Here is a 9,814-nt window from a genome sequence, read left to right as displayed (position 1 = left end):
TCTGAAACTCTGGCACTCTTGAACTCAAGAACCCAGGAACTCTCTCACTCTGGAACTCTGGCACTCAGGAACTCAGGAACTCAGGAACCCTCTCTCGGGGTTCCTTGGGGCGGGGCCAAGCGGGCCCGCGAAATTAACTGGACTGATCTAATTCTCTTGGCGGGGGAGAACTAGAACCCAATGTAAAGCATACAACAATTCCCCCTTTTCTTTTTAACTAAATGATTACAAATTTTAACAACAAATGGCGCCCAACGTGGGGCTGACCTGCGCATCTCTCAGATAAGTAAAGACAATTTGGCTACCTATGCACTATGGCCTTCTCTTCTGCTTGTGAAGAGATCTCCAAAGGCCTCTGCTCTTTCTTCACGAGACTGTTTTGCTGTTTCTGGAATATTTATCTCTGGACCACTCTGTGGTTTCTACTCGCTCGGGCGAACTCAGAACAGTCAGCGGGAAGAGCCAGCGGGAGGGAGGCGAGGCGCGGAGCTGCTGTTTCCACCTGGTTAAACAGCCAGCCAGCCGGCTGCGCCCAGACAACCCCGCGCACCGCGCCCGCAGCCCCGCAGCCCGCAGGAGGCCGACGCCAGCACACAAGAGCCCCTGGAGCCCGAGGCCAACACACAAGAGCCCGAGGCCAACACGCAAGAGCCCGAGGCCAGCCCACAGGAGCCGGCTCTCCACCACGTGGCACAGGGCACTGGACGCGTGATCCCTCCACGCTGCTCGGCCACTGCGAGCAGGGCAGCAGACATGACAGGGCCATGGGGTAGGGCAGCGGCGGCCTATCATGGCCACCACCCCTGGGCACCTAGGCCCACGCCTTCTACAAAACTGGCCCGCCTGCCCTTTTGCTATAAATTCTGGAACCATCCCAGGCCTCCCGGACCCCCAGGCTCCCTGCCGAAACTGGGCACACAAGATCTCCAGCTGCCGGTCCGGTCTGAAGGCAGACAAGCTAGAGTACGCAGAGATTTGTACAGAGATCGCAACCTGCAATTCCTAGAAGTAAAGCTGTGCAGGAAGCCACCTCCGGATGGTGAACTCCCCCCAACAACTAAGACAGTACAGATTTAAATTCGTGTTTAAAATGACATGTCTTCATAACAAAGGTTTCTCTCCTAGTGTATTAATGACCATGTTTATGTGTATGTTTAAAGTTTGGTAAACAGTAGCTTTAAGGCTAACTTCTTACTAGTCAAAGTTAAATGAAAAAGGTTTTCAACGTAATTCTCATAAAGATAAAATTAACTTACATTTAAAGTCTGAGGTAAAAATTAGTTAACAATCAATATATTTTAACTAAGTTAGGCTAAACAAAAGGTTAAATAGACTTGTTGATATGTAAAACTCTCCATTACCTTCTCTATTAGAAATGGTAGATCGCACAATGGCTATGCTAATTATTCTCATGCCTGAGGTTTCCTCTCCTGCCCACAACTAGGGTGTGTCTCCATCTTGAATGGGTGTAACAAAAGGCTAAAAGACGTTGTTGATATGTAAAAGTCTCAAATTCCTTCTCTTTTAGAAATATGCTAATAACAAGTTTTGTTTCATAGTAAGTAAATTGCAGCCAGCTGCTTTTGGGACTCTAGGCCGTTCCCCACCCCCATGCAAATGCCCGTCAAGGCAAGTACGCTCCCCAGAGGCAAGAAATGTTTTTTTTAAGCTGATAAAGTTTAGCCCACAGAGGCAGATATGGCCCCCTCAGGCCTTCCCTTAGCAGCACGCTGGTTCTTGTCACTTGCATGTATCTCCATATTTGTGCCAGTTTCTTTTTATAAAAATGCCTGTATGATATATGTTTCTGTTCACCCCACACCCTTGATACTATAGCCATTTAGTTAAAAAGAAAAGGGGGAATTGTTGTATGCTTTACATTGGGTTCTAGTTCTCCCCCGCCAAGAGAATTAGATCAGTCCAGTTAATTTCGTGGGCCCGCTTGGCCCCGCCCCAAGGAACCCCGAGAGAGGGTTTCTGAGTTCCTGAGTTCCTGAGTTCCTGAGTTCCTGAGTGCCAGAGTTCCAGAGTGCCAGAGTTCCTGAGTTCCAGAGTAAGGGAGAGGGTTCCTGAGTTCTAGAGAAAAAAGAAAGAGTGCTTGTGCTGCCGCAGAGACAGCAGAGTTCTGTTTGGTGATTAGTTTGTCTTAGTTTATGAATCGTTGTTCTTGAATAAAGAAATACAGCTTCCCTGCCCAGCCGTTGTCTCCGCGTCTCTGTCACCCGCCCATAAAGCCAACCCGCCCAGCAAGAGCCGTCTGAATATTAACAACAAAGGTGGAAGGTCTGGCTTCTGTAATTGCTTCCCTGTTGAACATGGGCGTTGGCAGGTTGGTCATACTCCCAGCCTGTCTCTCTCTTTCCCTAGTGGGGCGGGGCTCTGGGGAGGTATCTTTAGTTCTCTTATGTTATGCTATTTTGAAAACTGGGGGGTTGTTTTTAGTATACTAAAGTCTTCCAAAAAATGAATTTTAAAGGAAACTTATGATAGCCGTTAGTTTTAGAAGAGCAAGTTAATAATGCTAATTTTCATCTCTAATACAGCTATGTGCTATGTCCATCTATAGTGATATATTTTAAAAGTATACAAGTCATGATAAATTGCCACATAAAATAAAACACTATGGAATGAGTAACAGTGATTCTTCATTACTTAAAAACAGAAATATCTCTCCCTATGAGAGATGTCAGATATGAAACTATATGCCTATGACAACAGTCCTGTAGATAATGTAGTAAAAAATAAAGAAAGATAATCTTAATTTTTCTCACCTAGAAAGAAAAATGATAATCATGTGGTATGGTAAAAATTTTAACTAACAATAAAATAGCAAGTGTATCTCAATACATAAGTGCACCACAAAGGTGGGCTCGAGGAATCACATCATTGCAAGACTGGCCAGCTCCTCATGGGACGCGAGCGCTTCCACACTACGATCATCATCTCTGGCATTATGCTATTCCACTGCAGAATACTGTGCCCCAGTATGGTTCCGTAGCCCCCATGTCCACTTGGTCAATTCCAAATTATATTCCTCCATGAGGATAATTTCTGGAACCATCTGTTCCACCCTGGTTCCATGGCTGCCAGTTCTTAGCAATATCGCCCCACCAGATATTCGTCGGGATGCAGCACCATCTAAGTTCATTTCCCACGTCTACGCTCGACCAGACCTGCCAATATACGCGGATATCTTCGCCCACCCTGTCCAATGCTTGACGTCCTGTCACCCAATCTGGTCTCCTACGCCTACACTGAACTTCTCTGTTCCAGACTCTTGGAAACAGAGTTGGCAGTCAGCTGAGGTAAAGAACAAACACCTCATCACAGACCCCTGCAAGTGTCAACCTGGCTTTGACCTAGCACGTTATGATTGGGCCCTCCTCAATCGCTATCCAACAGGTCATGGCCGGTGCGCCGCTATGTTCCATCGCTGGGGAGCCAGAGATGACCCGAACTGCCCCTGCAGCTCCAGACAGACTATGACCCACATAGTCAACGACTGCCACCTCTCCAGATTCAAAGGAGGTCTCGAAACTTTACATCAGGCTCAACCTGACGCTGTTGACTGGCTACGGAAGAAGGGCAAACGCTAGAAGAAGAAGTGCACCGATTAAGTATTCCATACACCTTAGGCTTATACAATGTCTTATGTCAAATATATTCATTTTTAAATTTTTATTAGTAATTTAGTCATGATTAACAAGATTACAATATAGCAGGGGTACAATTCCATACAGTTCCCACCACCAGAGTTCCTTGTCCCATCCCCTCCATTGGAAGCTTCCCTATTCTTTATCCCTCTGGGAATATGAACCAAAATTCTTCTTGGGAGCAGAAGGTGCGAGGTCTGGCTTCTGTAACTGATTCTCTGCTGGACATAGGCATTAGCAGATGGATCCATACCCACAGCCTGTTTCTATTTTTCCCTAATAGGATAGGGCCCTGGAGAGGTGAGGTTCTGGGATACATTGGTGAGGTTATCTGGCCCAGGGAGGTCAGGATGGAATCACAGTAGTGTCTACAACTTGGTAGCCTAATGGTGGTAAGATATAAAGCAGAACAAATTATTTAAAATATATTAATTTTTTAAGTCTTGAAAAAACAAAGTATAAATGAGCTATAGTGTAACATAGACATCTTTAATTACAAAAAAAAAAAAAAAAAAGCAAGACACATCAAGAGACTATTATCTAATGTGCTTGCTTTGCCAGATGTGTAACCCAGCCCACACCTCACTGGAGGGAGCTTCAGTGCTGTAGTGTCTCTCCTTCTGTCTGTCCCTCTCTATACATATCTGGAAAAAAATCTCCCTGGAATGGTGAAACTCCAGTGATGACAACAACAAGAAGAACAGAGACTGCTGTCTAATGTTCTCATTGACTTTCTTCTGTTATCATGAGAAAATGATTAAAAATTAATTCTTTTTTATTGGGGAAATTAATGGTCACAGTAAATAGTAAATACAGTAATTGGTACATGGGTAGAATATCTTAGTTTTCTGCACTAATCCCCCAAAATTAATCCTTTTAATGGAAATGTTTGGGTGGAAGACAGAATTTAAAATGTCAATACTCAGACTATCTAAATCTATCTTTAAGGTATTATATTCAAATCCATTTTACAGTAATATCATATATGTCATCACATTTTGATGTAAATAGCACTAATAATATTAACAACTTTCACTTAAAATTAGGTATAATACAAACTACTTTGCCCCTACATCAATGTTTCTTTATATTAAAAAAATAAATTTAATGATTTTCCACTGCCCATAGAAAATTCTGTCAGCCTATGTACATTTACAAAGAAAGCCAAAAAGTTCATTCAGAATCTATTCAATACACTTTTAGAATATTCAGCACATTTGCCTGCAAAATTCAAACTTCCTGTCCAAAGAAAGTTTTAAATGTCTCAGAAGCAAAGTGACTTGACATTATCCATGTTTTCTCTCTGCAGTCTGGAACCATGAATAAGTCAGGGATATCTACTGTGACACATTTTGTCTTGTTGGGCTTTCCTGGTCCCTGGGAAAAGCAGATCCTACTTTTCTCAGTGATCTTTTTGGTCTACTTCTTGACTCTGACTGGAATATAGCCATCATCTGTGCAGTGAGGTGGGATCGCCGACTCCATACCCCTATGTACACGCTCCTGGCCCACTTCTCCTTCCTAGAGATCTGGTATGTGACCTGCACCGTTCCCAAAATGCTGGTGAATTTTCTTTCCAAAACCAAGACTATATCCTTCTCTGGTTGCTTCACCCAGTGTTCCCTGGGTACAACGGAATGTTTCTTCCTCTGTGTCATGGTGTAAGATCGGTACCTAGCCATCTGCCGTCCACTGCACTATCCCTCCATCATGACTGGACAGTTCTGTTGTGTTCTGGTGTCTCTATGTTGGCTCCTTGGTTTCCTTGGTCATTTAATTCCTATTTTCTTCATTTCTCAACTCCCTTTTTGTGGCCCCAACATCATAGATCACTTCCTATGTGACATGGAGCCTCTGATGGCATTGTCCTGTGTCCCAGAACCTACCGTAAAGAGTGTACGACATTCTGTGAGCTCTCTAATCATCGTTACTACCTGCTTGTACACCCTTGGGTCCTATGCCCTCGTGCTCCATACTGTGCTCAAAGTTCCTTCAGCAGCAGGGCGGCAAAAGGCCTTCTCTACCTGTGGTCTCATTTAGTTGTGGTATCTCTGTTCTATGGGACCATAATGGTGATGTATGTGAGTCCCAACTATGACAATTCAGTTGCTATGAATAAGGTCATCACACTGATATACTCTGTAGTGACACCAGTCTTAAACCCCTTCATCTACAGCATACGCAACAAAGACATGAAATTCGCCCTCCGTCAAGTCTTTTGTAGAATGAGAACTTTTCAAAGCTCATGAACAGCTTTTATAAAACCCCGACCGATGCTTTCATTCTGCAAGTGGAAAAATAATCTTCACAAAAAGACTTGCCTGTATTCATAATCATTGAATTTTTGGTCAGATTTTGTTAATAACAGCAGCTGGTGAAGTAAAAAAGTTTCAGAAATATATTTCATGGGAAGAGATCAGACCTTGACACGTAACTAAAATTATTCCTAAAAATTCTTAATTTTCTGAGCCCAGCCCTCACCACACTAAAGGAAGCTTTAATGTTACGGTGTTTTTCACTCTCTCTGTCTCACTTTGTAGCTAAAAAGTTTAGCCCAGATCGGTGAAACCCCAGAGATAACAACAACAACAACAAAATCTAAAATGTAGGACTAGAAAAATAGCTCACCATGGGCTGTGCACCTTCTCATGCATATAGACCAGGTTCAAACCCTCGCACCATGTACAGTTACCATGGCACCAGGGGAGACTCTGGTGATGTGGTTCTCACACTCTCTCCGTTGCACTCTGTCTTTCCATCTCTCTGTTTCTATCTAAATGAAAAAAAACTGGCCCAGAGTGATGAAATGATCCATGTTTGAGGCCCTACTTCAAAAAAAAAAAAATCCCAAGTTTTACTTTCAGGAAGGTTTTACCTTTTTCAATGTTTTCATTTTCACCATCACTGTCAAAACAACTGTGATAAGAAAAATGAATCACACTGGTTATTTGATTACATGACTTAACACCTCACTTTTAAAAAAGCACATAACATATAAAATATCTGTCATGGGATGTTGGGCGGTAGTGCAGAGGGTTAAGTGTACATGGCGCAAAGCATAGAGACCGGCATAAGGATCCCAGTTCGAGCCCCCTGGGGACTCCCCATCTGTACGGGGGATCACTTCACAAGTGGTGAAACAGGTCTGTAGGTATCTTTCTCTCCCCTTTGTCTTCCCCTCCTCTTTCAATTTCTTTCTGTGCTATCCAACAACAACAACATCAATAACAACAGTAATAATAACCACAACAATGATAAAACAACCAGGGCAACAAAAGGGAAAAAAATAGCCTCCAGGAGCAGTGGATTTATGGTGCAGGCACCGAGCCCCAGCAATAACCCTGGAGGCAATATATATTCTGTTGTGGACTGTAAATTGGTCCAACCATGTGGAGAGCAGTCTGGAGAACACTCAGAAGGCTAGAGATGAACCTACCCTACTAACCTGCAATTTCTCTCCTGGGGATATATCCTAAGGAACCAAACACACCCATCCAAAAAGATTTGTTTACACATATGTTCATAGCAGCACAATTTGTAATAGCCAAAACCTGGAAGCAACCCTATTGTCTAACAACAGATGAGTGGTTGAATAAGTTATGGTATATATACACAATGGAATACTACTCAGCTATTAAAAATGGTGATTTCACCTTCTTCACCCCATCATGGATGGAGCTTGAATGAATCATGTTAAGTGAGATAAGTCAGAAACAAAAAAGATAAATATGGAATGATCTCACTCACTGGCAGAAGTTGAAAAACAAGATCAGAAGGGAGAACACTAAGCAGAACTTGGACTGGAGTTGATGTATTACACCAAAGTAAAAGACTCTAGGTTGGTGGGGGTGGGGGGAGGCAGGGATTCAGGTCCTGGAACATGATGGCAGAGGAGAACCTAGTGGAGCTTGTATTGTTATGTGGAAAACTAGGAAATGATATGCATGTACAAACTATTGTATTTTACTGTCAACTATACACCATTAGTCCCCAATAAAGAAATTAAAAAATAATAATAAAATAAAATGATTAAATGTTGTATTGCACTTCTGGCAGAAACCTCACACACCAATATTGGATACAGTGAGATACTGGGAAGTCATATCTATAATCTTAAGTCATTGCCCTCACTGTAAAAAAGAAGGCTATTATAAAAATAATAGTCATCCCATATCTGCAACTTTGGTAGAACTCCTGTAGCTTCCAAAGGAAGGAATGGGGATACAGAACTCTGCTGGGAACAGTGCAGAGTTGTTGGTATGCTTCTAAAAACCCCTTCTGTTTCATTAGTTTAATCCCCCTGCTTAACACTATTCTATTTACATAACCACTTCATTCTATTTACATAACCTCTGTTAACAAGCACCACCCTCCCTCCAGGGCATTGGTGGTTCAGTGGTAGAATTCTTGCCTGCTCCGCCCCCTCTCCTTGTCATACCCTGATTTTCACCAGTCACTTTTCTCTCCACCCTCTCTGCGTCGCATCCTGTTCCCACCCTACTGGGCTAGTATATTTATAAGGACAAGATTGTTTGTAGTTTTTAGTTTAGCTTAGCTTGGTATAGATTGTGCTGCGTCCTGCATGAATAAAGGGATACTGCCTACAGCTCAACCATGAGTCCCTGGTCGTCTGTTACCCACCCGTGAAGCCAGCCCGGCGAAAACAACACAGAGTTACACCCCTGTTATCTTGTGATTTTGTAAATCAGTATTAAGTCACTAATAAATTTTGTTTTTAGACAGTACCAGAATTTTCAATAACTGGATAAGGATATCATGTGTTAAAAGTAATCGTATTCAGAAAAATCTATCAGGTTAGCCCAAGATAATCTCTATAAACAGTAACAGAAAATTAAAATGTCTTTGCAGTGAAATGATGAAAAGAAAAAAGAAAAAAAAAAAAAGCTACATAGTGCTTAAGCCTTACCAGGTTGAAACCATCCAATCAGTTACAGCTAAAAATGTTCAAGCATTGTTGTACCCCAGACAGAAAGAAACTCCTTACCTATACACCAAAAGGCATCTCTTTGAAAGTCCCTCTCATAGAACTCAAGACCACTGTAGTACTCTAAAAGGAGGGGGAATACAAATCCGAAAATACACCTATAAATCTATAACTTAAGACAAGCTTGATCTATCAGTTTTGCCTTAATCAGCAGCAATACTTTTTTACATATTTTATATATTTTTTAAATATTTTATTTATTGTTTTATTTTAACACGTTTAGTTTCCACAGGTAAAATAAAAATAAACTTCTTAGTAGGTATTCTGGAAAAACTAAGTGCAGCACACACACACACACACACACACACACAGCTGAGGTTGGGTAGTGGTGCACCAAGTTGAGTACAGGTGCAAGGAGCTAAGCCCCCTACTCCCACCTGCAGGTGGGGACACTTCACAAGCAGCAACACAGTGCTGCAGGCATCTCTCTTTCTCTCTCCCTTTCTAATTCCCCCTTCCATCTCAATTTCTGTCTACAAACACACACACACACACACACACACACACACACACACCAACCCTCACACAATCTATAGCTCAATATCCTAGTTCATGAGCATGACTTAAGTTACTGTTTGATACTTAGTCTGGAGAAAAATCCTGATGAAGTTTGAGCCTGGAGATTGCCCTGGGATTTCTATTATTGATCAAGTCTGTGAAGTCATCTGTGTATTTGTCATTTTCAGCTATTTGTATGTTAAGATTTGTTCCTTCTATCCCCATTTTGTTGCAAGATTATATCATAAAAAGTTTTTGATCTGGGAGTCTAGCGGTAACACAGTGGCTTAAGTGCTCGTGGCGTGAAGTGCAAGGACAGGGAGTAAGGACCCCGGTTCGAGCCCCTGGCTCCCCACCTGCAGGGGAGTCACTTCACAAACGGTGAAGCAGATCTGCAGGCGTCTTTCTCTCCCCCGTCTTCCTCTCCTCTCTCCATTTCTCTCCGTCCTATCCAATAACAACAACAATAATAACTACAACAACAATGAAAAACAAGGGCAACAAAAGGGAAAATAAATAAATATTAAAAAAAAAAGTTGTCAAATGCTTCCTCTGTACCTACTGATATGATCATATGATTGATTATATTTTCTGCATATGTTGGCTCCCTAGGTCTTCTGATCTTTTTTATTATTATTGTTCTTTCTTTATTGGGAGA

The 9,814-nt window shown here is 42.2% G+C and overlaps 1 pseudogene; it reads left to right on the top strand.

The window, feature by feature from the left end:
• The first annotated feature begins 4,971 nt into the window (after window positions 1-4,971).
• On the top strand, window positions 4,972-5,902 carry LOC103127079 (olfactory receptor 11H7-like; annotated as a pseudogene).
• The last annotated feature ends 3,912 nt before the right edge of the window (window positions 5,903-9,814 follow it).

This window comes from Erinaceus europaeus, chromosome 16, assembly GCF_950295315.1.
Source record: "Erinaceus europaeus chromosome 16, mEriEur2.1, whole genome shotgun sequence".
Lineage (NCBI taxonomy): Eukaryota > Metazoa > Chordata > Mammalia > Eulipotyphla > Erinaceidae > Erinaceus > Erinaceus europaeus.
The sequence above is the reverse complement of the archived record's forward strand: the minus strand, read 5'-3'. Positions and strand labels throughout refer to the sequence as shown.